A 24829-nucleotide genomic window follows, 5' to 3' on the forward strand; every position below is an offset into this window, starting at 1 on the left:
ATACAATTTAAGTTCTTTTATTTTTTTAATTCTTGTTTAATGTATTTATTTTAATTTTTTTTTAATGTTTAATCGCTTTTTGATAGAGACAGAGCATGAGTGGAGGAGGGGTGGAGAGAGAGGAAGACACAGAATCCAAAGCAGTCTCCAGGCTTCCAACTGTCAGCACAGAGCCCTTTACGGGGCTCTAAACCACAAGCCGTGAGATCATAACCCGAGCTGAAGTCTGATGCTTAACCGACTTGGCCGCCCAGGCACCCAATTTAAGTTCTTTTAAATGTTTATTGAACACATACTGTGTTCCAGGTGTTATTCCAGGTGCTAAAATGGAGGACAAGGCAATTTTCAGAAGAAATTTGGCAGAAGAGGGGAGCCTGGGTGGCTCAGTCGGTTAGGCGTCCCATCGACTCAGGTCATGATTTCACAGTTCATGAGTTCGAGCCCCACATCAGGCTCTGTGCTGACAGCTCAGGGCCTGGAGCCTGCTTCAAATTCTCTGCCTCCCTCTCTCTCTGCTCTTCCCCCACTCATGCTCTGTCTCCCTCTCTCCTTCAAAAATAATTAAAACATTAAAAAAAATTTTAATAACAAAAAAAAGAAATTTGGCAGAAGAGAAAAAGTGTTAATTTATTTTATTTTTTTTTACTATCAAGTAGGCTATATTTTACTATAGTAAAAATATTTGGCTATAAAATTGTAATACATATTTAAAATGTATTATTTAAAACTTCACTTTTTTTAAGTTTATTATTTAGAGAGAGAGAGTGCACACGTACATGCAAGGGAGGCGCAGAGAGAGGGAAAGAGACAATCCCAATCAAGAGTCAAACACCTAACCAACTGAGACACCCAAGTGCCCCTATTTAAAATATATTATTTCACAAGATGTTAACTAATTCAAAAATCCTCACTATCTTTTATTAGCTTGCAAAAGCACCCAGATGTCATTTACTTGGTTACATTTGAAAGTGTACTAATTTGTTACTTTGTTCAGATAAGGAAGTAGGGAATGAACCAAGATGTTTGAATAACAACATAAATGCATGAAAAGCATGAATCAAATAATTCTTGTTCATGGAAACCAAATAAAATGAATAAAAGAAAGATGTGTTTATCAGTGGGGAAAGTGTTTAGGGAAAGTACATGTAACTATGCCTGGAAATAGGGCATTATCACCTACATGTGATTGATAATATTAGAAGAAAATATGAAATCAATTTTAATGAGTTATATGTGTAGAACTCTATGCTGAGTCAAGAATTTCTTGTCAGGTGATTAGAATAATAGAACTGAATCATTAACATAAAATGCTGAATAATCTATCTTCTGTTTCATTTTGTTTTAATGGGAACAAAATGGAGAAGACATGTCATACATATGGGGTGACCTGAGAAACTTCAATATATTTAACAGTGGTAAAAATATACTTCAATGCTTATATTTTGCTGACTTTTTAAGGTATTAGCACTTACCATTTGAATACAGCTGTATGAAATAATGGTTAATACATCTAGCTATATATCAGGCTGCCAAGGTTTAAATTGTACCCTGTTTCTCATTTAACTCTAGGACCTTATTAACTTAGTAAGCCTCTCCAGGTTTCTCTTTCTTCATCTAGAAATGAGTATGGTAATGTTAACTATCTTATAGTGTTGCTGTAAATATTAGAAGTGTTGAGCACCTGGGTGGCTCAGTTGGTTAAGCATCTGACTCCTGTTTTGGTTCAGGTCATGATTTCCTGGTTCATGAGATCAAGCCCTACATCGTGTTCTGCGCTGACAGTGTAAGGCCTGCTTGGGATTCCCTCTCTCTCTCTCTCTCTCTCTCTCTCTCTGCTTCTCCCCCAGTCTCACACTCTCTTTCTCAAAATAAATAAACATTCAAAAGTGTTAATACATGTTAAATGCCTATGGCAGTGCTTGACACAGAGTTAATCTTCTAAAGTTTAATTATTTCTATTACATATTTCTTTTGTATCATTGCTTTTCTCTTACCGCAGAGATAATAAACCTTAAATATTAAGTCAAATGTTCATATTTAAGGCTTATTATCTCTGCAGTAAGAGGAACACTAGATACTGTGCACTAAACTTCTCAGAATAGTTGTGGCTTTATATAATAATTAAAATATTAAAATTATATTTCCCCAATTTTTCCACTTTTAGGGCCTAAGTCTTTGTTAGTTTCTTCCCCTCTAATAATAAATTTATTTTAAAATCATTCATCTTAAATCACAACATTTCTCTACAATACCTAAAAATACTGTTCATATGTTTTACTTTATCTTTCACACAAACAAATAGCTACTTAGGGACTTAGATTTGGGAACATTTGGTGATAATATGAGTCAATATAGATTTAAAGGCAGGCTTCGGATTCCATATCAAAAATTTGAATTCTGACTCCAATTCTTATGTGACCTTAGGTGAGCTACTTATTTGAGAATTTACTTTCTGTAAAATGAGACCCTATTATAAACTCTACAAGCATATTGTGAATATCAAATAAGAAATGTTCACAGCTTGCTTGACACTCTTCTTGCTTGGTCTCTGGGATATAGTAAACACTATTAATAAGTACTAGATGTATTTATTAAAGAATAAAACAAAAGTGAACATATTATTAATTGGCAAAATTTATGTTTTCTTTCTACAGAACTTTATCTAAATATCTTCAGCTAAATTTACTCAATGAAGGTTTTTAATCATTGGACTTTAAGCCTACTCACTTTTATGCCATAAAACAGGTGAATTTATAGAAATGCAGAATTAAAATTTTCTTCCTGGTAAGATTTAATTTTATCCTTCCCTCTTATCCTGTGCCCTTTCCTACTTTAATGTAGACTCACAAGAATATTAAACATAATCTGAAAAAGACATACAATGCCAAAAGCAAAGTAAAAAGCTTTACAATTTCCAAATGAAAGAAATGTACTCAGGAACTATCATTTTATTCTAAATACATACCCTAAATATTAAAGGGTACTTTCAATTGTATTCAATTTTATCTACCAGAAAATATTAAAACTAGTTTTAAAAATAACTGTAGTTCATTATATTCTGAACCTAAAAATTAGAACTTTTTAAAATCCATAGTTCTTTGTAGTGCCAAGCATATCACCCTATATTGCTGTATTCAATCCACAGTTGAGAAAAGAAAAAAAATGCAGAATTATTCAGTGTATATTTTGCTTCCCATTGATAACTATGCCCTTTTGTAGTTTTCAATTATAAAGAGGTAATTATGAAAATAAAATAAAAAACTAAGTCACCCTGGAAAGCAATGATATAAAAACAAAGCCAAAGGACTGGACTGAAATCGTTTTAATAAACTTTGTAAATGTTGAGAATAAAATAGTAGAAGACAGAAGAATGAAATCACAGCCCTGCCCTCTGAGATCTGGGCTGCAAATTTACCACGCTACTCCACAAGTCATTTAATATTTTCATTAAAATGAAAAATTTAACAGGAGTTTCAATTATGTCCATTATGCCCAGGAGACCAACTTTTGAAAGTAGGCCAACAGATCTTGACTAACTGATAAAAGCTAAATGGTTTTTTATATTAATTGTACATTATTAAAGCCAGACAGAAATATTTAAAAGAAATTTAAACTGATCGGGTTCCATTTCACTGAGTTCCCACAAGTTCATATTCTGGTACCCACTGTGAATTGATACAGAAATTCCTGTGTATGAAATAAAAAGATAACGTGAAATCAGAATCTCAAGAAGTGCAGAATTAACAATAAAAAAGATGAACACACTGCACACTTTCCATGAAATTAGGGCACCAGGATAAGTTATGATTCTTTATAATAACTTATCAAAGTATGGCAAAAGATAGTTTGTATAACTTGATGACTTACCAAATTAATGGCATTTTAAGATAAATTTTTTCTCTTTCTATGAACACATAATTTTCTGAGACGAGTAAGAACTAGGCATTTAAGAAACTGAAAATTATAATCCTCAAATTAATGAAGTCATATATGTTATCCTTGAAGGCTACAGCAGACAACTATTGTTTTTCTCAGCTAGCATCTAATTATCCTTCATGAAACCATATCCCAGTTTCCCTCTGAGGGAAAACATTCTTCCTCACATTTAATTCAAAAATATTTTGTGGAATTCACTTATACTTAAATCAGGACTACCGTTTTGTTAAGCACTGTGATTGGTTCACTAGTGTATATTTATGCTATCAGAACCAAAAGAACACCATGTGCCTTCTGCTGTGGGTACTGGGAATGAAAAAAAGTAGTACTTGCCTTTGGACAGAAATATGAAGGATGTGGGATGTTTCAACTACTGCTGCCATGTTCTTACCATGCAAAGCCGGAGACTGGAGTCTAACACAGAAAAAAACGGAGCCAGGACATTAAGAGATGCCAAAAATTGAGAGCTCTGTTTATTTCTAAATACAGCTGCCTCAAGGCAGCCCTACTCCTAACATTCACTCTGATTAAGCAACTAGGACTTGGCTTTCTCTCACTTACAGAAAAATTTGATTCAAAAACAAAACTTCTTAAATGATCCACAAAAAAAAGGCTCTATATAGGAATAATTTAAACTAATTAATTAATATGCTCATTAATTTAATTTAATATTTACTACCTATCCATTAGGTACGGCAAGTACTAATAATACTAATAATACTGGTAATACAGCAAGTACTAAAACCTGATTTAGAATCCATTTTGAATGATTTTATCTTTCATTATTTTTCCCTAGGACATCAAGTCTTCTTAAAACAAAGATGTACTCACCTGATATAATTTGAAGATTCCTAAACCAAAATAATTTTAGCACTGAAATAGAATTCTATAGGATAGAATACTTATAGAGGACTCATAGATAAATGTTACTTCTTTTCAGTCATGTTTGATATACTGACACTACATAAAATGTCATCTCCATAAAATGTCTCATTACATGGAAACATCAAAACAAATTAGTCATGAGTTAATACAATTTTTCAGAACTGGTTGGCTGACTAGATAGATTCCTTAAAAACAAAACAAAAGAACAAAAATAGGAATAGTATCTTATGGTACAATGAATAAATTGTTTATTAGGTAAAGCATGAACTTTGGGAGAAAAGCTGGGCTTAATATCTACCTCTAACAGTTACAATATCATGACTTTGTTGACTTTCTTAACCTTTTAAGGCATTATTCTCTCATTTGTAAAGGGAATAAAATCACGCAAACTGTATGTATTTTGTAAGGATGTATGTTGTAAGGAATATACAGCATGTAGTACGTGACCTGATAAATAGTTATCATCCAATAAATATTGGTTTTAAAATTACTATCAAAATAATGTAATATTAGAATAAGTTGGGAGGTTTGAGAGAAAAAAACACAAACACTGAAATAAAAAATAACCTGGCTTAATTTTTCTCATGATTTCAGTAATTTTTAAATTATTTTGTACTTGGACGCTTATTATATTCTTTTCTTTTTTTTTTTGAAACACAGCCAATTTTATTCAAATTCCCCAAAATTTATACTCAATATGTTGTTTCTAAAATGTATATCATCCTTTATAGAATGATTTTATTATTTCATCTTTATTTTATAGTTTTTTCATCTTGTCTTCTACAGTTCTTCAACAGAAGCCAGAGTCCTGCGTTGCCCAGTTAGGAGCCTCTGACCTACTATTCTAAGTTTCTTCTCAATATTCATGGCCAATATCTGATTTCCAAATGAAAGACTTTTGGTCTTTTCAGTCACTTGCTGATAGGGTAAGACTGTATTGTTACCCATAACCACATGACCTAATTCAGAATCAATCTTGGTATCCAGTCTAGCATTTCTGATCAAATTTACAATCCACCTTTCTTCTGGAGTCACGTATCTTCTGGAGGTTGTCTGCCAATACGTTAATGATGATACACTGGAGGATGCGACAAAAAGTCTCAAATATGAAGAGATGAGCATTTTCAATGAAATCCTCAAGACAAGCCACCAAGAAGTCATTCACAAGTCCTGATTCACATTCAGTTTTTTCTGAGTCCCATTAAAGTCACAGTTAACATGAAAGCAAGCATTCAACAAATTCTGTAATCAGGTCTTCATATGTGTAAGACTCCTGTTGAATAACTTTAACCAGATCTTTTAACACCATTCAGTGTTTTCAAATATCTTTGCTGTGAACGGCTGTAGTCAAATAGCATAGAAAATATGGATGCATTGTTTGAATTGCTTTAAGATACTGTGGTTGGTAAAGGAAGAGATCAGTAATGTTATCACACCCTTTGGGTGGTTGACGAAAACAGAGACCAGTGGATGGCCATGTTTGCTCTTGAAGAAACTCAAGAAGGAGAACTCAGAGAATTATTTCCTATGGTCTCTTTTAATCATGTAAGGTCTTCCGTAGCTGTATCCCAATTCTGCATTATGATCTCAAAGGCCAGTTTTCCCCAGAGTGAACTCAAAGCATTTTTATCTGTTGCTGGAACCAACATTCTAAAGAAGTAAAGATACTCTGATGCTCCAGAATAATTCCCCCATTCATATTGGAATCTTGCAGACCTGTAGAGTGTATCTAAATATTCCTGTCTAAAACTATGCTTGTCCTCTGTGTAGTCAAACAGCATCTAACCATCTGATTGACTGCACCTGCCTTGTAGTTTCTGGATCTTCAAACATCTTCACAATTGGTTCTGTTTCTGCCCAAAGCTGTTTCAGTTGTATAACCACTGTGGTTCTTTTCTCTCTCAAAGTATGTGGAATATCATCTGAATAAAGATTTTTGTATATATCCATAGCAAAGTATACCTTGCTGGTATCACTGAGAAAAATCCCTTGTATCCCTTGTATTTCCCTTGTAATAATTCTTTTTTCATTATATATCTCTTTTATGGATAGAAACTTGAGCAGTGGAAAGACTAGATGCAGATCCAAAAAGTGTATGATGCGATTAGTCAAGTCGTATTCCACCATTTTGTCAAGGAAAGGGTCATTTTATAATTATTTCTTTAAAAATTTAGAGAATTAAAAATTTAGCACCATTCTTAAAATATTTAGAATTATCGCACAATTGAGAAAATGCAACTATATAGAAATCAACTTATAACAGATTATTTTCTTTAATATTGCCTTTTCTTGATATTATCTTTTTAAGTATGACATACAAGAAACTTATTATATTACCAAAGCTGTGAAGCACTGATGGAGTCCAAAAATCAAAGAAAATTTTTTAAAAAGATAGTTCTCAAACTCTTTTTATGGTATGATGGGGAAAGCAGAAGAAAAATTGAATGGTAAATGAATAGCAGTCTTCAAGTAAATGCAATATTTTTGGTCAAAATGCCTGTTTTTCAAATGACTGCCAAGTGGCACTTAAAAAGTTTGTGCTTTCTTAGGACAGATAAAAATTTATATTTAAAGGCAAAAGTACATTTGCCTGTGGACATCACAGGGAATTTTGATGGTTTCCAGTTTTCTGATCTTTACTTTTGGGAATATGCTAATAACATTTAACCAGAGAAATACCGAAAAATTTCATTAACTGTTTCCAAGTTCTATTTGAAGTATTTTACATTATTTAATGTGCAGCATTTGTTCCAATTCTTACCTACAAGCCAGTCATTATATGTAAACTTAGATTTTAAGTGTGTTTTAACTTATTTAACATAATTACATTTTGATCTTATTTCAAGGCACTTTAAGAGATTTTAAAACTTGTGCTTCCTTTTTTGTTCTTCTATTAATTATAATAGGTCAACTTGTTTATGTGGTCATTTATCTTGCTATTTTCACTGCCCTCACCTAATTTCTAAAAAAGTATCACATGATGACTCTTGGACTTTGATTCTTCCAGAATTAGAGTTGTTTTCTTAATGCCCAAAGCCATGTCCCAAGGGACAATTCTCTGGACTTTTATGATACGCTTTAAAGAATCTGAAATAGAACGATTTTCAGTGCATATTGCTATACCCTCCTTCATAAGGCTAGCGCATGCCTTGCACAGAGGATTCACCCTATGTTTTGTAGCATTGCCACTAATAAAACTCTTGTATTCTCAACTTAGCTTTTGTAATAAGTGTTACAATATGTAATGGCAGACAGCATAGCCCTGGCTGCAAAGGCTGCTAGGGAAGTCTAGGCTGGAGAGAAAGAAGGTTCAGAAACAATCTGGAGAGATTTACAAAACTCATCTAGGTAATAAGATTATCTACCTACAGGGTAGAGTCAGCATTCAATCCGAAGGGGCTAAACAATCTTTAATCTGATCAAGGCTATTCTCAAGGGATTTAGGGGGGGAATAGAAGGACAAAGCCATTGGGTTTGGTTAGGTGCTTAGAGACTGGACCTAAAATATTGAAAATATTGTTTTTATCTCACCTCCACTACCACACACACCTCCCTGCTATGTAATTTAAAATGTATACAATAACAAACTTGAATACAGTCTTTAAAAAGTACGGGGTCTCCCATCATGAGTTAATTTTTTTTTAATATAAAATCCTCATACATTAGTAACTTTACAAAAAGGCATAATCTGGGGTGCCTGGGTGGCTCAGTCATTTGGGCGTCCGACTTCAGCTCAGGTCACGATCTCGCCGGTCTGTGAGTTCGAGCCCCGCGTCGGGCTCTGGGCTGATGTCTCAGAGCCTGGAGCCTGCTTCCAATTCTGTGTCTCCCTCTCTCTCTGCCCCTCCCCCGTTCATGCCCTGTCTCTCTCTGTCTCAAAAATAAATAAACGTTAAAAAAAAGAACAAAAAACAAAGAGGCCTAATCTTCTCCCAGAGAATGTTGAAAAAAAATCTCCCTAGTTTTTGAGAGTGTCTGTGTTTACAGCTATCATGATTGAGGAGGAAAAGCCTGTAGGAACAGAACAAGATGGTTTTATCCAGGTTCACCCGGCTGGAGCTTAGAGTCCAAATTCAGACTCAGAAATAATCCAGAATAGGAATGAGGAACAAGGTGAATGCAAAAGGGCCAGCAGGCAAACCAGTCAGAGTCATCAGGGGTGAGGTGAAGCTGCAGCCCAAGTTCACAAGATAGAAAAGAACAACTGGACATCAAAGCAGAAAAACAAAGCAGATTGCTTTCAGACATATTTCTTAAAGGGCTAGGCTGTCTAATACACTTCCAATTTTGATAAAGAACTAGACAGGGTTAATTCTATCAGATACAGCCTTTAGTAACATAAGGTAGTTAGACAAGACTTGATACAGTAAGAGAATATGCTTCTTTTGTATATAACCTGGCGTCAATGTCTGTGTGTTAAATTAGGAAACTTTACAGTGATATTCATATATCAGAAATAAGCATTCTTTTTCAAACATCTATTCAGTTCAAATAAATTCCTTTAAAAACATTTGTCTTAATTTTTCAAGAAAGATAGACTCTCTTCTCTTAACATCATTACAATAGCATCAGCAATCTAAACTTGACTTTTTCTAAAAATGGAACACATTTTATAATTGTTAGAAAACTAACATCTGTCTCTTGTGAGGAACTGTAATTACTATAATCATCAACGTAATTGTGTAACAATTTCTATGAAAAAGGTACTACAAATGACCCTGTTTTAAATCAAGTCCATATGTACTTTATTTACATTTTTTAAATAAGGGGATGCATCCATATAGCTAATAAGGGAAGGCATTCAATATATTCCTTTTTTTAATGTTTGTTTATTTTTGACAGAGAGAGAGGGAGAGACAGAGCATGAGTGGGGGAGGGGCAGAGAGAGAGGGAGACCCAGATTCAAAGCAAGCTCCAGGCTCTGAGCTGTCAGCACAGAGCTCAACGCAGGGCCCGAACTCACAGAATGAGAGATCATGACCTGAGCCGAAGTCAGACGCTCAACCGACTGAGCCACCCAGGTGCCCTCAATATATCCCTTAATAATTAAATCAACACAAAATACTATATTACCCAGGCACTAATAGTTTTCTTTGATGGTAGAAATTTAGAGCTCAGTTAAGTTTAACATTATGTTTCTGCAATTTTGAAGGCAGATATTAATTTCAATAGTAATATAGTAATATTTTTATGAAAATACAAATCTAGAAGCCTTATTCCATCTTAAACTCTAATTACAAAAAAACAGTTATTATTCAATTAATATTGACAATCTCTTTGAAATATGTATGATATCAATCAGCTTAGGCTTTAAGCCCTTTATGTCATGTCATTTTTTTTAAGTTTATTTATTTATTTTGAGAGAGACAGAGACAGCATGGGGAGAGGGAGAGACAAGAGGCAGACACTTAACTGACTGAGCCCCCCAGGTGCCCCTTATGTTATGCCAGTTTATCTGAAAAGTTAGTCTATTCCATATCTTCTCCAGTGAAAGTACTGAGTCTTTACTGTATATAAAAAGCATTTTTATCAAAGATATTCCTTACATTAATTATGCCTCCAGTTACAGCAGTTTATTAAAGGAAAAGACAGACTCGATTTTGGCTCAGGTCATGATCTCAGGGCTCGTGAGTTTCTGAGCGCTGCATGGGGCTCTACGCTGACAGCATAGAGCCTGCTTGGATTCTCTCTCTCTCTCTCTCTCTCTCTCTCTCTGCACCACCCCTGCTCACATGTGGCAAAATCTCTCTTTCTCAAAATCAATAAATAAACATTTTTTAATTGTATAAAGGAAAAGACATAGCATAGCAAATACCAGCTATCTTTTTGTGCAGTAGTAGCTAAGTACTAAAGATAAATGATTTTATTGACCAGCTCTATAGGATTAATTGATTTATAGATTATTAAATACTTGCATCTCATCAACTTCTATCAATAGGTAAAGATAAGTTCTAATTTTCAAACATACTCTTAGTCAAAGTAGAGTAAATGATACACATGCAAGGTGCACAGAAATAAAATGCATATATAATTACTCTTGGGTTGTATGTGTTAAAATGTAACTTGATGAAATAGAGATCTTAACAACAGTTAATGAATGTGTATAAACACAAACACCATTACAGTTGAATTTCAAATCTGTTCTTCTCTTACTATGTACACACACCTTCTTCCTTTATCCTCAGCTATGTTATATAAAAGTATGGCTCTGCTGAATTTGCTCTTTTCAATCTGCAACCAAAGCTATGAATAATAGAAGTAGGGGGGTGGGAATGAGAACACAGCGAATGGGAAGTAAAATATGGCCAGAAAATGATTTTGTGATTTTTTTATGTATGGTACGTTGTGAAAATGTATCCACAACTCAAAAGACTTTGCATCATTGGCAGTGATGGTCGCATATTGGCAATCTTTCTTGTCTTTTTAAACTCTGAATCAATTCCCAGTCTACATGATTTAAGCATGTTTATGTCCCTGTTTCTTTGTGATGCTGCTAAAGAAATTACCACCATTGTCCACAATCACACTCAGCCTGACAGCTTCAATGCTGTCTTTCTTCACCTGAAATTTTTCCAGCTTTTCCTATAGGCATAAAACCAGTACCACTGAGAGAAGTTCTCATTTTTTCTCTTTTTGCTCATGTTGTGGATAATTGTTATAATGCTCCCTCTGTGCTTAGTCAAGGGAAACAATTTCCACTCCATTCCCTATGAGAGAAAGATCCCTTTCTCTAACCCTGCCTTATTTATTCCCCCCAACAGAATGAATAGAATGAGTGACTGTCTCATTCATGACATTGGGAAAATGCCCAATATGAATGCCCTGCTTACTCCTTTTGGTCCTCTCTCCTCTCCTTCAGACCTCCCTTCCTGATGTATTTTCCCCTTGAACAATAAACTCCCAGGGAATTGAGGGAGGCCAGGGAGTGAGGATGGCTGCTTACTCTGTAACAGGGTAGGGGAGTTCACATACGGGTGGGGTGGGGAAATAGAAAGTACATTTTGGCCTCACTTTCTCCCTGTGACTCCTCTCCAGCTTTATCTGACCTTTACCTCCTTTACTGTAGGAACTATTTTCCCACTGGCTTAGAACACTTATAGCCTATGTAGAATATGGGGGCTCCAGGCTTAAAAATCCCAACTCAGAAATGACTATTCTAATTCCCGTGATATTAGAAAGAATACATACTACTTTTCCTCAGAATAACACCAGTCTTTCAACTAAAAAAAAAAAAAAAAAAAGATTACAGAGGCAGCTGGGAGGTTTAGTTGGCTAAGTGTCCGACTTTGGCTCATGTCATGATCTCGAGGTTCATGAATTCGAGCATTACATCAGGCTCACTGCTGTTGGTGCAGAGCCCTCTTGGGACCCTCTGTCCCTCTCCCTCTTTCTCTGCCCCTTTCCCACTCCTGTCTCTCTCTTTCTCAAAATAAATAAATAGACTTAAAACATACAAAAAATAAATTTAGAAGCCTTATTTCATCCCAGTGGGAAAACCCTTAGGGTAGATTCAAGATGTACAAACACTGAAATTTTTTTGATTTTACATTCTTTCACATTCCAGCTCATGTTAGTTTTTATCTACCTGGTAAATATATCTTCCCCAGTAAGTGTGTTTTACATGTGAAAGAAACAAGAAACAGATATAATCTCATTATAGAGAAACCAACACACACACATACATGACTGGATACAAAAACTGTCCCACTCAACTACATGTCACACACACATGAAAATGCATTTGTTTGTCAACAGAAATTAAATGGTGCATATCTATTCAGACTTCTCTGATCAGTAAAAAGTGTTTTCTACCTTGCTTTGTAGGGTTTTTTGGGGTGTGTTTGTGTGTTGTTCTCCTTTTAACTTCCTCTTTAGGCTGATTTTGGATAGCAGCAACTGCTTTCCTCATGCCTCCCCACCCAAAACTGCAAACTATACAGTACATTGCATGTAGATGTTTATTGAATATTTTAATTTATTTAATGTATTAAGAAACACATCTAAGGAAAACCTTATGGATAGACTTATAGGCAAGACCCAGGCACACGTTCCTTGAGAAGCATGTGAAATTGAGATAACTATGATGCTGAATAAAAGACTGGGTTTCAGAAGGTATGAGCAAGTAACATTTGATTAGAAATAAAGAGACTTGGAATAAATACGGGGGTACAACTGTCTAACAAAGTCGCCCCAGGATTTTGGCATTAAGCGTGCAGAATCAACATTCTCAGTAATCTCATAGAATAGCTATTCCATTTTCTCAAAGTTTTCATTACTTAATTTATGTAAACTTTGGACTATTTAAAAATCACACTGAATATCCTTTCAATCTAATTCTTTTAAGCTGCTAAATTGTTTGATTTAACTCAGAAAAATCCTAAAAATTTAAAATTTAGTGCAATGGTTAGATTGTGCTTATTTTCCGAAACACATGAATAACTTCTCAGTAATTGTTTTACCTCTGTTGTCAGTAAAATTTATTTTAAATGCAGAAAGGCTGCCACTTAATCTATTTTAAAAACTAATATGAAATGTTTTAATGTAATCACTCAAACCTAAGTTCAATCAATCAGAAAACAGTTTATTCTGCCTTGCTCTTTTGTTATTCATGTGTTATTTTCCTATAATATCAGATCCCAGCTCCTAGTTAATAGCTAAATTTAATCAGTTGTTTTAAACTATAAATTTCTTAACAGTATTATACAAATTACACATATAAATTGCATTATTGTTATATAAATGATGACATCACTTATTTATATACATGATAGCACCATAATTAAATTGGGTATATGTGATTGTTTATTTGAACTCAAGGTGGTGTTCTACCTTACTCCACTTCAAGAAGTGAAAGTTATGATTGAAGAAAATAGGAGATACAACATAATGTGAAGGTAAGTTGAAAAATGAAAATCCGCATTGTGTTTTAGCCTTGATAATGGAAGGAAGGAGGGAGAGAGGGAGAGCAAATGAACATAATAGTAACATGATCTTTGCCTTCAGACTAAAAAGGAAAAAATGTTTTACAGATAGCGAGAGTCCTTCCCAGAGTTTATAATGCTTTCCTCAGCAAATAAGTTGATTGCAAGTGAATAATTTTTCAGGTGACATAACACTTGCAACTCTAGAAGACAACTCACATTTCCATTCTGAAGAGTTCTATGATAAACAAGTTATTTTATCTGATATACAGTGACAGATGATTAAGATAGTGCATTATACTGTATTCAGAATTCTTTTTTTCAAGACTATCAGTCCAACCATAATGGTATGTTATAAAAGCATGTACACTCGGACAATTCCTCTCATAACAATAGCATTCCAACTGTTTCTGCAGATGTTTGGTGAAGATTGCTTTTGTGACAAGAATGGATGTTTAGATGCTTATAAGCATAAAAATCTAACACAAGAACAAGGAGAAACATTCTCCCACGAGAGTTAGATTTGTTCCTCTCAAGCAGTTTGGAACTGAAGTTTCAACGTGGAACATTGAATAGTAAGTTTTTATCCATATTACAGAATAATGTATATTATATCACCATTTTTAATGGAGCAGAGAGAGTATCTCTCCCAAGAAACAAAGCTTTATTTTACTTTACAGGAAAAATGTCAAGACTTTACTATATAAAAAGTGGGTTCAGATTTCACTCAGTTATTTAGCAGCATGGCAATAGACAATGGGACTATAAACTAAATAAACAGTATAAAAAGTTGATATTCCACCAACCTGTATTTGCCCATTAAAGCCACTGTTAAGCCTGATGGACACTGCAACTGCTAATACTCTTACTGTTTATTTCCTACTTCCTTCTGTAGCATTATAATAAGTAATCACAATTGAGGCAAAGTGTTTTTCCTTTTTTTATTGGAACATACAGAATCTATTATATGCGACTATTGAAAAGTTTTTATATGAAAAACAAAACTTTCCAATAGCTGCATAACAAAAGGAACTAGAGACTCTGGTACCTAGAGAATTACAGATGCATTAATGATTATTTTCCATTATTCCAGTGTATTTATTCTTACATACATCCTGTTCCTAAATGACTTAAAGTTAACTTAGTATTTACATCAAAAATTTTCCATATTTTTAAAGTTTTTACTTAAATTCCAGTTAGCTAACATATAGTGTAAGATTGGTTTCAAGTGTACAATATAGTAATTCAACAGTTCCATACAGCACCTGGTGCTCATCACATGTGTAGTCCTTATTCTCCATTATCTATTTTACCCATCCCCCTCCCTACCTCCAAGCTGGTAACCATGAGTTTGTTCTCTATACTTAAAAGTCCTTTTCTTTGTTTGCCACCTCCACTCCTTTTTTCCCCTTTGTTCACTTGTTTTGTTTCATAAACTAACATATGAGGAAAATCATATGGTATATGCTTTTCTTTTACTGACTTATTTCACTTAGCTTAATACTGTCTAGCACCAGCCATGTTACTGCAAATGGAAAGATTTCATTCTTTTTTATGACTAATATTCCATTGTATATGTATACCATTTCTTCTTTATCCATTCACCAGTTTATGCACACTGGGGCTGCTTCCATATCTTGGCTAGTGTAGATAATGCTGCTATAATTATTGGAGTGCATGTAATCCTTTGAAACAGCATTTTTGTATCCTTTGTGTAAATACCTAGTAGTGCAATTGCATGATCATAGGATAGTTCTATTTTTAACTTTCTGAAGGACCTCTATACTGTTTTCCACATTGGCTGCACCAGTTTACATTCCCACCATCACTGAAAGAGGGTCCCCTTTTCTCCACATCCTCACCAACACCTGTTGTTGATTTTAGCCATTCTGACAAGTGTGAAGTGATATCTCATTGTAGCACTGATTTGTATTTCCCTGATGATGAGTGATGTCGAGCAGCTTTTCATATGTCTGTTGGCCATCTGCATGACTTCTATGGACAAATGTCTGTTCATGTCTTCTGCCCATTTTTAATTAGATTATTCTTTTTAGGGGTGTTGAGTATTAAAAGTTCTTTATATATTCTGGATACTAACACTTAACAGGTATTTCATTTGCAAATGTTTTCTCTCATTCCATAGGTTGCCTTTCAGTTTTATTGATTATTTCCTTCACTGTGCAGAAGATTTGTATTTTGAAGAAGTCTCAATAGTTTATTTTTACTTTTGTTTCCCTTGCCTTAGGAGATATATCCAATAAGCAGTTGCTATGGCTGATGTCAAAGAGGTTACTGCCTTCATTCTCCTCTAGGATTTTTATGGTTTCAGGTCTCACATTTAGGTCTCTAATCCATTTTGAATTTGTTTTTTGTGTTTGGTGTAATAAAACGGTCCACTTTCATTTTTTTGCATGTTACTGTCCAGTTTTCCAAAACACTATTTGCTGAAGAGGCTATATTTTTTTCCACTGAATATTATTTTCTTGCTTTATCAAAGTTTAATTGACTATATAGTTGTGGGTTCATTTCTGGGGTTCTATCCTGCTCCATTGATCTATGTGCCTATTTTTGTGCCAGTACCATACTGTTTTGATTACTATAGATTTGTAATATAACTTGAAGCCTGGAATTGTAATGGCTCTAGCTTTGCTTTTCATTTCCAAGGTTGCTTTGGCTATTCAGGGTCTTTTGTGGTTCCATACAAATTTTAGGATTGTTTGTTCTAGCTCTGTGAAACATGCTATTGGTATTTTGACAGGGTTTGCTTTAAATGTGTAAATTGCCTTGAGTAGTATAGATATTTAGTAACATTTGTTCTTCCAATCAATGAGCATGGAATGTTTTTCCATTTCTTTATGTCATCTTCAATTTGTTTCATCCATGTTTCATATTATCAGAGTACACATCTGTCACTTCTTTGGTTAGATTTATTCCTAGGCATCTTATTATTTTTGGTTCAATTATAAATGGAATTGTTTTCTTAATTTCACTTTCTGCTGCTTCATTATTAGTGTACAGAAAGTGACAGATTTCTGTATATTGATTTTGTATTCTGGAACTTTACTGAATTCATTTATCAGTTCTACAATTTTTTGGTGGAGTTTTTTGGGTTTTCTATACTGAGTATCATGTCATCTGAGAAAGAGTGGAAGTTTGACTTCTTGCTTGCTGATTTGGATACCTTTTATTTTTTTGTTGTCTCATAGTTGTGTCTAGGACTTCCAGTACTATGTTGAATGAAAGTGGTTAGAGTGGACATCCTTGTCTTATTCCTGACTGTAGAAGAAAAGCTCTCAGTTTTCCCCCATTTAGGATGATATTAGCCATGGATTTTTTTTATATATGGTCTTTATTATATTGAGGAATATTTCCTATAAACCTACTTTGTTGAGGGTTTTTATCATGAATGGATGTTGTAAGTTGCCATACATTTTCTTTTTGCAACTATTGAAATGATCACATGGTTCTTATCCTTTGTTTTACTAATACAGTATATCAGGTTGATTGATTTGTAAATATTGAACCACCTTGCAACCTAGGAATAAAACCCCCTTCATCATGTTGAATGATTATTTTTAATGTTTTTATTTATTTTGAGAGAGAGAGAGGGAAGGGCAGAGAGAGAGGAGACAGAGAATCACAAGCAGGCTCCCCACTGTCAGCACAGAGCCCCACATGGGGCTCTATCCCATGAAATGTGAGATCATGACCTGAGCTGAAATCAAGAGTTGGACACTCAACTGACTGAGCCACCTAAATGCCCCAAAGTGAATGATGTTTTTAATGCACTGTTGGATTCAATTTGCTAGTATTTAATTGAGAATTTTATATCTGTGCTCATCATGGACATTGGCCTGTAATTCTATATTTTAGTGAAGTCTGTAATCTAGTTTATTTATCAGGGTAATGCTGGCTTCATAGAATGAATTTGGAAGTTTTCCTTTCTTTTCTATTTTTTGGAATAGTTTGAGAAGAATAGGTATTTACTTTTCTTTAATGTTTGGTAGAATTCCCCTGGGAAGCTATCTTGCCCTGGACTTTTATTTGTTTATGTGTTTGTTTTATTTATTTTTGAATACTGATTCAATTTCCTTGCTAGTTATCAGTCTGCTCAAGTTTTTTATGTCTTCTTGTTTCTGTTTTGGTAGTTTATATGTGTCTAAGACTTTGCCCATTTCTTCCATGTTCCCCAATTTGTTTGCAGATCATTTTTCACAATATTCTCTCATAATTTTTGTATTTCTGTGGTATTGGTTATTTCTCCTCTCACATTTTTTTTTATTTAATTGTGTCATTTCTCTTTTCTTTTTGATAAGTCTGCCTAGAGGTTTATCAATTTTATTACTTTTTTCAAAGAACCAGCTTCAGGTTTCATTGTCCTGTTCCATTATATTTTTAGTTATATATTGCCTATTTTTGCTCTAATCTTTATTATTTCCTTATTTCCTTCCTTCTGCTGGCTTTAGGCTCCATTTGTTGTTCTTTTTCTAGCTCCATTAGGTGTAAGGTGAAGTTGCTTATTTGAGATTTTTCTTGCTTCTTGAGGTAGGCCTGTATTGGTATATACTTCGTTTTTTAGGATCGCTTTTACTGCATCCCAAAAGTTTTGGACCATTGTGTTTTTATTTTCACTTGTTTCCATGTATTTTTTTTTCTTTTTTGCTTTCCTCGTTGACCCATTTATTATTTAGTAGCATGTTCTTTAACCTCCATGTATTCGTGTTCTTTCCAAATTTTTTTTTTTCTCGTGGTGGACTTCTAATTTCATAGTATTATGGTCAAAAAAGGTGCATGGCAGGATTTCAGTCTTTTTGTATTTGTGGAGGCCTGTTTTGTGACCTAGTATATGATCCACTCTGGAGCATGTTCCATGTGTACTTGAAAAGAATATGTATTCTGCTCATTTAGGATGAATTATTCTGAATATATCTGTTAAATCCATCTGGTCCAGTGTGTCATTCAAAACCATTGTTTCCTTGTTCATTTTCTGTTTAGATAATCTGCCCATCAAGTGGGGTGTTAAAGTCCCCTACTATTATTGTGTTATTAATTATCAATTAATAAAAAATTAACAATTTATGTTTGTTATTAATTGTTTTATATATTTGGGTGCTTCATGATGCAGGTATAAATATTTACAGTTGTTATATCTTTCGTTATATCTTCTTGGTGGAATGTCCCCTTTATGATCATATAATGCCCTTTTTTTGTCTCTTTTTACAGTCTTTGTTTTAAAGTCTAATTTTTCCAATGTAAATATTGCTATTCCAGCTTTTTTTGACATCCATTTGGGTGATAATTATTTCTCTACCCCCTCACTTTCAATCTGCAGGTGTCTTTAGGTCTAAAATGAGTCTTGTAGGCAGCATAAGATGGGTCTTTTTTGTTTGTTTGTTTTTGTTTTGTTTTGTTTTGTTTTGATCTATTCTGATACCCCAGTCTTTTACATTTACATTTAAATGTAATTTAATGGACTAGTAATGGACTAGTAATGGATTAGTAATGGACTAGTAATGGATTAGTAATGGACTAAATGGAAGTTTAGTCCATTTACATTCAAAATATTTATTGATAGATATGTATTTATTGTCATTTTATTACTTGTTTTGTTGTTGTTTCTGGAGAGTTTTTTGATTCTTTCTTGTCTTTGTCGCTTTTGGTCTATCCTTTCCACTCAAAGAGTCCCCTTGAATATTTTGCGCAGGGCTCATTTAGTGGTCATGAACTTATTTAGCTTTTGTTTGGAAAACTGTTTATCTTTCCTTCTATTCTGAATGAGAGCCTTGCTGGGTAGAGTATTCTTGGCTGCCATTTTTTTCCAATTCAGCACTTTGAATATAATATGCCACTCCCTTCTGGCTTGCCAAATTCCTTCAGACATCTCTAGTTACCCTTAATAGATTTTCCCTTGTAAGTTAAGGACTTCTTTTGTCTTGCTGCTTTTAAGATATTTTCTTTATCACTGTATTTGGCAAATGTAATTACAATATGTCTTAGTATTGGTGTACTTTTGTTGATTTTGATGGGAGTTGTCTGTGCCCCCTGGATCTGGATGTCTGTTTCCTTCCAAATAATAGGGAAGTTTTCTGCTTTATTTCTTGAAATAAATTTTCAGCCTTCATTTCTCTCTCTTCTTCTGGGACTCCTAAAATACAAATGGTATTACATTTGATGGAGTCACTGAGTTCACTCTATTCTCCTGTTGTATAATTCTCTCTATTGTTCAGCTTCATTATTTTCCATAATTTTGTCTTCTAGGTCACTAATTCATTTCTCTGATTCTTCCAACTTGCTGTTAATTGCATCAAGTGTGTTTCCAATCTCATTTATTGCAATCTTCACTTCTGATTGATTCTTTTTTAATTCTTTTATCTCAATTATAAGGGTCTCCCTGATGTCCTCTATTCTTTTCTCAAGCCCAGTGAGTATCCTTATAATTGTTGCTTTAAATTCTTCATCAGACATGTTACTTATATAGTTTTGCTTACATCTCTGGCCATGGCCTTATCTTGTTATTTTATTTGGAATAAATTTCTCCATCTTTGCATTTTGTCTAAGTCTCTGCCTCCTTCTCTATGTTATAAAAGCCAGTTATTTCTCCTGCTCCTGAACATAATGGTCTTATGCAGAAGTCATATAGTTCCCAGGGTATGGTGCTTCAGGGAGTGTCTCTGGTGTGTGCCAAGTGTGCTATGCTACTGTGTTTTTGGCTGCTCTGCCCTTCACATCAGTCATCTGCAGAGGCTCTACTTGCCTAATGTGGGCAGTGTTTGGTCCCCAAGCTTGAATGTGGTGAGTTTTAACTAGATGTTCTCTGGTCTGCCTGTGAAATGAGACCTGACACCAACTGTACCTGAACTGGGGCTCTGCAGAACTCACTGGTGGGGAGACATGGTGTGGGCAGGGGTTTCTGCTGGTCTCCTGGGGGAGGGCCCTGCCACACTGGGACTCAGGAAAGCTTGACCAGGAAGGGTAGTTCTGCCAGAGCACAAGGATGTGGGGCTTGGTATAAACTAATTAGGCAGCGAGTGATGGTGCTGAGCTGCTTCCCTTGGGTGGTTCTGTGTTTATGCTGAGGGGCGGGGGAGGGAAATGGTACCAGCCAACTCTCTTGTTCCCATAGAGGCATCTCTGTGAATGCTGCCTCTGTAACCTCCTCCCCATGTGACCCTGTCATCCTTCAGATCAGTTTCCACACTGTGTCTAGGTTTTTTGCCTGTCTTCTCTCTAGGAGCAGTGCAGTGCCCTCAGAGCTCCATCCCAGTAAAACCTACTGACCTTTAGAAGTCCAGGCTTTAGAGACCTGGGGTGGGCAGGGTCCTGTGCAGGTCTTTTGGGGAAGGGGCCCACCATGCTGGGACTAAGGCAAGCTTGACTGAGAAGGGAAGTACCACCAGAGCACAGGGCCGGTGGGGCTTGGGGTTAGCAAGTTACGCAATCAGTGTCTGCACTGAGCTGCTTCTCTCAGGTGGGTATGTGTTTATATAGAGGTGTGCAGGAGGAGATGGGCACAGGCAGTTCCTCTTTTCCCCAGAGAGGCGTCTCTGGGAATGCTGCCTCTCAGGGACACACTCTAAAAAGCATGATAATATCCCCACTGTGTGCCCCAAGCATTTTTCAGATCTCTGTTTTCACACTGTCTGCCTCTGGGTTGTTTGCCCTGCTTCTCTCCAGGAGCAGAGCAGTGTCCTTCAAGCTCTATCCCAGCCACTCCAGCTTACCGTTAAAACTCCAGGCTTTAAGCCCCACAGGTTGCAAGAACGCATGAAATTCAGCCCTTCTCATTTTCCAAGCCAATGACTTTGGGGAAATGCTCTTTGTGTATTTCCCTATATGTTCCTCTCTCTCTCACTCTTGTCCATGACCATGGCTCCCCTCACTCCGCAGCACCGTGTTTCTCTCCTGAACCACATCTCTGCCCTTCCTACCTTCTTCAGTGTGGACTTTTTTCTCCCTTTAGTTATGGAGTTTATTTAGTCAGTCTTCAGGTTGATAACTAAGTTATTTAGGATGATCTGATAGCCAACTAGTTGTGTTTGTGAGACAAGAAGAGCCTAGGGTTCACCTCCTCCACCACTGTCTTCCTCTCTAAAATTTTCCTACGTGGATATATTTCTCTTTTAATTATACGTTCCTTGAGACCAGAGAACCTTTTTTTAATATTAATTGAAAAGTGCTTACAATCTAGTATTATAGTTTATAAATGTAGCACAGGGTTTATGAGCACTCAATAATGCAGATAATGATGGCAATAGTATTTGATAATATGTAAGCAATGCTTTCCAGGTTAAAAAAAAAAGAAAATTATACTTTGATTAGCAAGGAAAATATTATTTTGATTTAAGAATTTTTTCAATTATGCTATAACTAATTACATTATTTTTAAAATAGCATGAACCAGAAAATAAGATTAATCGTACACTTTAATTAGTTTTTAATGACCTAACTGGTTTCAACGCAAAGAAAACCATGTTAAGTAAATCAACACAGCACACTTTTAGAAATTATCAAAATTTCAATAAGGTAATGAGAATCTAATGTCTCATTATCATTCATTTTTATTGACTTCAGTTTGTTGGAAATGCATTAAGGTATTTATATATATGAACCTAATTTTGGTGGCGGTGAAAACAACCCTATGTTAGAAATACTTTGCAAAGAGTTTCTATTGATAATATAGACTGATACATTTGAAAGATACAGGATTTGTAGTTGGATTTCAGGTCTAGCCTGACAACACTTATTAGTGAACAAATATCCATATTGTGTTATAAAGACTTCGGGTCCCTGTGTTGATTGAGCTTATAGCCTAGTGGGTGGTGCACTGTATCAAATTATCAAATTTTTTCTTAAACGTGAAAATAAATATCCAAATTAAAACAAAAAACAAAAACTTATAGAGATTCTGTTTCCATTATTTTATGCAAATTTTAAAGGTCAGTTGACAAGGAGGTGAAGGATGATTTTCCTAAGGACCTGCCAAAGGACTGAGAGCTGAAAATCAAATAGGAATTAATTAGGTAAAAGGAATGGAAGAAAGGCTAAGTGCCAGGGTCCTGCAGTATGTGGAGGCAGAGAAGAATCAGGAAGAAAAGGTCACAATGGCTGAGCAGAGAGCCAGGAGAAATTGAAACAAGATGAGGCTAGAAGGACAGGGAGGGCCAGATTTTACAGGCCCTTGTAAACATATTAAGTTTTTCTTGAGTTTGCAAGCGTGATTCCAGAACTACAGTCGGATTATCAAATGTGCACTTTGAAGAAAAACAATGAAAATAAACACAAAACAAAAATTAAACTGAAGTGTCTATAGTGGAATGCAACAATGGAGGAAAATAGCTCAGACAGGACTATTGAGGAAATAGCAATGAAAGATTTAAAAAAGTTACTCAACTCCTCTGGATGTCATTCTTCTCAAATGTAAAATAAGGATTGCCCTGGATGACTTCAAAGATCCCTTCCATGTCTAACATTCTATGATTCACGTGGTTGGAAAGTGAAATCTGTACTTAATGGCCAGGATACTGGTTATTGAAAGTTTGTCTCCAATTTGAATCTATCTCTGTAATTTCAAACCCATATTTTCCACTATATCCTTATCATCAATAATAATAGCAAAAAGATAAGTAACAGACAAAATTAAATGTACTTCTAAATAAACAATAGACTTGTAAATTATAAAAGTCCTACCCCTGGATGATAGTGAAAATACTGCTTATCAAGCCTATAAATGCAGTAAAAGCAGTACTTTTATAGAAGGAAACATATAGACTTAAGGGATTACATTAGAAAGAAGTAAAGGCTAAGAGTTAAGTTAAAAATCCAAAATTAGAAGTCAAGAAAAAAAAAAACGGAATTACCCACATTACACAGTAGATAGAAAATACTACTCTTAAGAAGAAATCAATGAAAAGAAAAACAAAGGAGGAATAATTAAGTAGAATGACTAATAAAATTAGCAAGCCTCTGGAAAATAAATAAGAACAAAAGAGAGAAGAAAGCAAAAGCATTAGAAATTAAAAGCAAGACAGGACTATACATGTGGCAGGAAGTAAAAGATAAAAATATTATCAACAGTTTTATGTACAATATATTTGAAGTTTAGGTGAAATGGAAAATTCCAAAATAAAAATTACTAAAACCAATTCAGGAAGAAAATAAAAATACGTTTGTATCTTTTTAAGTAAGTGTCATTTAAAAAATGAATATAAAATCTTCCCAGAAAAACACCAGAAGCTCACATGTTTACAGGTGAATTCTTGTGAATATTAAATAATACCAACAATCATTCTCTTTCAGATATGAAAAAGAGGTAACATCACCCTATACATATACTCAATATCATCTACGAAAGCCCAATATAACCTTGTTTTCAACCCACCAGAGAAAGGCAAATCAAGAAACAAATTTACACAGGAATCTTACTCATGTAATGTGGATACCAAAATCCTAAAGAAAATCATAGCAAACCAAATCCAGTAAATGCTAAGAGAAAATATCTGATATATTGTGTTTATTCTAAGAATGATAGATTGATTCAAAATTAGCAAATCTATTAATATAATTAGTACATTAAAATATCAGAAACAAAAAATTAATATGTTTATCTCACAGAACTATGTAATACAGCAAATACCATACCCAATGGCGACATTTTAAAAGCATTCCAGAAATGAGATAAATTTACCCATGCTATTTCTATTCAACACTGTATTATGAATTCTAGCTAGTACAATTGTACAGGAATAATTCATAAAAGCCTCAGAAAATTAGGATAAAATTGTCATTACTTACAGATAATGTTATACTTTTAAAATTAATAATGTTGTTTGGCAAGATGTCTGGATATAAGTTTAATATATCAAAAATATTTTCCCTTTATCTTTCAATTTGTTAATGTTCATAGGTATTTTAACTACCATTCTTTCTGGGGAAGATAAATTAAAGCTCTATATGATGTGAAGCCACACTCATACACTCTGTTTTTCTTCATATGTTAATCCAATAAATCTAGACTTATTTACTGAGCAAAGTTATATACAAATATTTTAAATATATGTATTTATTCTATATTCTAAGTCCTGAAATTC

At 34.5% G+C, this 24829-nt stretch overlaps 1 protein-coding gene and 1 pseudogene across 5 annotated transcripts in view; both read right to left on the bottom strand.

Moving 5' to 3' along the window:
- Nucleotides 1–24829, bottom strand: part of CCSER1 (coiled-coil serine rich protein 1) — a 1258994-nt gene that overhangs the window by 198878 nt on the left and 1035287 nt on the right. The window lies entirely within an intron of this gene.
- Nucleotides 627–19181, bottom strand: LOC128314198 (eukaryotic translation initiation factor 3 subunit E-like; annotated as a pseudogene).

Source organism: Acinonyx jubatus, chromosome B1 (assembly GCF_027475565.1).
Source record: "Acinonyx jubatus isolate Ajub_Pintada_27869175 chromosome B1, VMU_Ajub_asm_v1.0, whole genome shotgun sequence".
Taxonomy (NCBI): Eukaryota; Metazoa; Chordata; class Mammalia; order Carnivora; family Felidae; genus Acinonyx; species Acinonyx jubatus.